Here is a 4,255-nt window from a genome sequence, read left to right as displayed (position 1 = left end):
ACAAATTAAATTTATTTTATTAATAAATTAATTTAATTGCTCATGCATCATATTGTTTTACTGTTTCTTTTTCATTTCTGCTATTGAGCGAGCATGCACATGTGGAGATTTTGGAATCGAATGAATTGTTCCTTTAAAGTCAGAGACGATTGAATTTGATTGGCCTAGATGCATGCATAGCAATTCATGTGCAGAGTATAGTTTCATCAAAACTAAAATTTTAATTTCATTCTTCCTCAAATTAGTGACTATATTATGGATATATTAGATGACATTTTGGTCTCTTTGGTGTTTATGTAGCATTTACATGATGCCTTTTGTGGAAGTTGTATGATATACTGCCATGGTTGTTTTGACCAAATACAAAGTTTAATATGCTAATGAGTTAGTTTTAGTTCCAGAGCATGCTTCTGATGATTCTTGGTGTGATGATGGGCTTCTGAATGAAATCTCAGATGCTGACTTAAACAGAGAACAGAAGAGGCGTTATGATCAATTTTATACAGTATCCTTGCAATCTATAAATGATATGCATATCCTTTGTCCAAAACTCTTCATAGTAAAACTTTTAGGGCTTTAAACTTGAGGATGTATCATATGGAACCCTTGACAAAAGTTTATATGGGTTATCGAGATGGTATATCTGCAGGAAAGGAAGCTTCTGCCCAAGAGGGCTTCAACATTGGGTTTAAGCAATCTGCAAGCAGTGGTTACAAATGGGGAATTGTTAGAGGCATCACAAGGTGAAAAGTGATAGTATTTACTGATCTCTTTCTGCAGAAGAATTTTGGTATCTTATTTTTCCTACATTATTTCGTAGTGCATTTGTAAACCTCCCAGATCAATTCAAAGAAAAGTTAGTTAAGAAGCTTGAAGACAGATGCACGTTTCAAAGTCTTTACAAGCCCGTTCAAGAGATTTCCACGGACGATGCTCTGAGAATGTATCACTTTCAACTACAACAAGAAAATAAACAATCTCATCAAAGATCAAAAGCGACAGTATCATCGGCAATCGAAGATTTTGACTGCAATAAGTTAGACTTCTTTTTCAAGGAGCTTATGTTACTTGTAAGTGAGTCTTCTGAAATCAAAGCAAGTGTTGATGTTGTAAAAGGAGAGGAAGAAGAATGACCTTGATGTTGAAGTACTTGGAGGGATCGTTCAAATTCACTTACGTCTGAATTTTCTGGACAGATTGTAATTTTTTGATGGCCTCAGATTGCAATGAAAAGAACTGAACCATTGCTCCATTGCAGCATAATATATTTTGAGATTTTGCTTCAGAAAAATAGGTTCCAAATTTCAGAGTATTGACTATTCTTCCACTGGAACTGTGCCGTCATTTTTGGGAACGTTGAAAGCACTCATGGTTTGATAATAATCTCCTTCCGAAATGCAATACTTTTTCATTGTGTTTGATGTTGAGCATGGCCTTTCTTTTTCCTCCTAGTTTTGCACACTGTAAATATAAGCATAAGATGCTTCTCCAACAATAACGATAGAATCTGATGAGAGGTTAATCAAGTAGCACTATATTGAAATGAATGAGATACTATTTTCAAACTAATACAAACAACTCTTACACTTTTTTCTTTCCTTTTTTCTGAATAAATTTCTACTTTCAGAATGCATTTACTTCAGCTTTAAATTAACATCGTATTTCATTAATTAGATTTTTTTTTACACTAAGTTAAAGTCATATGGTTGAGTTTTTCTGATCTTTCTTATGTATTTAGCAAGTCAATTCAATAGCCATAAATTTTTGATTTGCCAAATAAATCAGCAATTACCAACTTAACTCTCTTTGACCTTTAATTAATTGTAATCTTAGATGTCTAAGCATATTACAACTATGTCATGCTCCACAATATAGTATTTGTATAAATTATAAATTATAAAATATAAGTCTCATTAAATGTATTCATGTGTATAATTCTAGATTAATTATATATTATTTTTATAATTAATTATTATTTTTGAATGTGTCGGAGAATATTAAATCATATTGTCTTAGCATCTAGTAAAATCGGAGTCAGAATATCCAATGATCTTCAAATGGTCTGATCTCCCATATGATCTTTTGTTCTCTTTAAATATCTCATGACTCTTTTAGCTACATTCCAATGATTCATTCCATGATTGCTTAAGTATCTATCTAACATTCCAACAATGTACATTATATCTTGACGCGTACAAACCTGTGCATACATTAGACTCCCTAAAGCTAATGCATAGGAAATCTTCTGCATTTCTTAAGTTTCCAGATTTTTTTTAAGGCACTAATTGAGACTGAACTTGTCTCCCTTTGTGATAGGGGTGTCTCCTGGTTTACAATCCTATATGCTAAACCTTTTGAGTACTTTATCGATATAGTTCCTTTGTAATAATCCTAGAATACCTCGCGATCTATCTCGGTGTATCTTGATTCCTAATACAAAAGGGGTATCACCAAGATCTTTCATCTTAAAATTTCTAGATAAAAATCTCTTGGTTTCGTGCAATATGTCTATATCATTAGTGGCAAGCAGAATGTCATCCATATAAAATATTAGTAAAATAAATTTGCTCCCACTGAATTTATGATACATGCAATCATCAACAACATTCATCTTAAAACCAAATGAGATAATTACTTGATGAAATTTGTGATACTACTAAAAGGATGTTTGTTTTGTTAGGATCGAAATCGGCACTAAGAGGGGGGGAGTGTGAATTAGTGCTTACGATAAAAATTACATCGATTCGAAAATTTCGTTCGATAAAATCATATTGGAAATATGTTTAACTCGAAAACGTTCATAAAAATGTAATGAGCAAGTAAAGCAGTTTGCAATAAAGGTAAAAAACAAAATATAAATACAAACTAAGTTTTATAGTGGTTCGATCATCGTGACCTGCATCCACTCCTGATTCCTCTTCACTCAAGGCCATCGGCTTTCACTATCGATCTTCTTTCAACGGAGGAAGATCAACTATCCTTTTACACCCATTTTCTCCTTTTCACCGGTTTAGGAGATAACCTTTACAACCTCACCTCTCTCTTAAACTTCATATATAATACTGAGAGCTTGAGACGAGTTTTTATAATATTACTATAGCATTTTTCTTTTCTTTAACTCACAATTGATGTGTTTACTGAGTAAGGATGAGTAGGGCTTTTTTAGGCCCCAAATGAATTCAAATTTAGGGACCAAATGATCTCATCTTGGGTTTTCGGGGTACTAGCAATACCACCGCCTGCTAGTTTGAGACTAGGTGGTACCATCGCCTAACACAGTCTGGGAGATTGTATCTGAGCAATATTATCACCTAAACTGGCAGTGTCACAGCTTGGGCCAACTATGGGTCACTAATTGGGCCTTCCACTTGGCCCAAAATAACCCCAATTCAGGCCGAGTTAACCCATAATTGAGTTGGTCTAATTACATTCTAAACAATCCAATTAGAACTAAAACTACTTCGATCTAGACAAATTATTATAAGTAAGAATTCTAAGTTATCCAACATGTCATTGGTTCATCCGATGCTTCACCTGAACCTTCGGCATATCGTCCTCTCTTATGATGTATTGCCCAATCGACATGTTGATATCCGCAACACCCGATCTCCTTAGTGCAATGTCTGATCCTTTTGGCCCGATGCTCGAACTCATGGCACGAAGCCTTCTGCTGATATGTCGACCATTCCTCCGGTCCGACATCCAATCTTCTGACATGTTCCATTTTAGCCCAACTTTTGATTCCACCGCTTTAATCAATTTATCTTTCCTGATTGAATATAGTCCTACGTCACTTAAATGTACATTAGATCGTAAACTCATTAATTGATTTCATCGTCAAAATCCAAGATTCAATATGTTTTATCTCATAGATAGATTTTATCAATTTACATATTATTTTCTTTAGGTTCTTTTGATACAAAGTATTCTGGTTGTACCATATAAATTATTTCATCAATATTTCCATTGAGAATTGTTATTTTGACATCCATCTAAAAGAGCTCCAAATCAAAATGTGTGGCTAAAGCCATAATTATTCTAAAAGAGTCATTCGTTAAAACCGGAGAGGTTTATTTAAAGTCAATCCCTTCTTTTTGAGTATAGCCCTTTGCCACAAGACGTGCATTATATCTCTCCACATTACCATTAGAATCCCCTTTGGTTTTAAAAATTCATTTACAACCAATAGGTTTCACTCCTTCTAGTAATGGGACAAGTTCTCAAACTTTATTGTCTTGTATGGACTTATACTCTT

General features: G+C 33.8%; 1 long non-coding RNA gene across 1 annotated transcript; it reads left to right on the top strand.

Annotated features, from left to right (window-relative positions):
- The first annotated feature begins 616 nt into the window (after positions 1–616).
- LOC135611767 (uncharacterized) lies at positions 617–1,252 on the top strand. The gene is made up of 2 exons (XR_010486653.1): positions 617–743; positions 821–1,252. It is a non-coding gene; the product is annotated as an uncharacterized LOC135611767 (long non-coding RNA).
- The last annotated feature ends 3,003 nt before the right edge of the window (positions 1,253–4,255 follow it).

This window comes from Musa acuminata, chromosome BXJ2-5 (genome assembly GCF_036884655.1).
Source record: "Musa acuminata AAA Group cultivar baxijiao chromosome BXJ2-5, Cavendish_Baxijiao_AAA, whole genome shotgun sequence".
NCBI classification, from domain to species: Eukaryota; Viridiplantae; Streptophyta; class Magnoliopsida; order Zingiberales; family Musaceae; genus Musa; species Musa acuminata.
The sequence above is the reverse complement of the archived record's forward strand: the minus strand, read 5'-3'. Positions and strand labels throughout refer to the sequence as shown.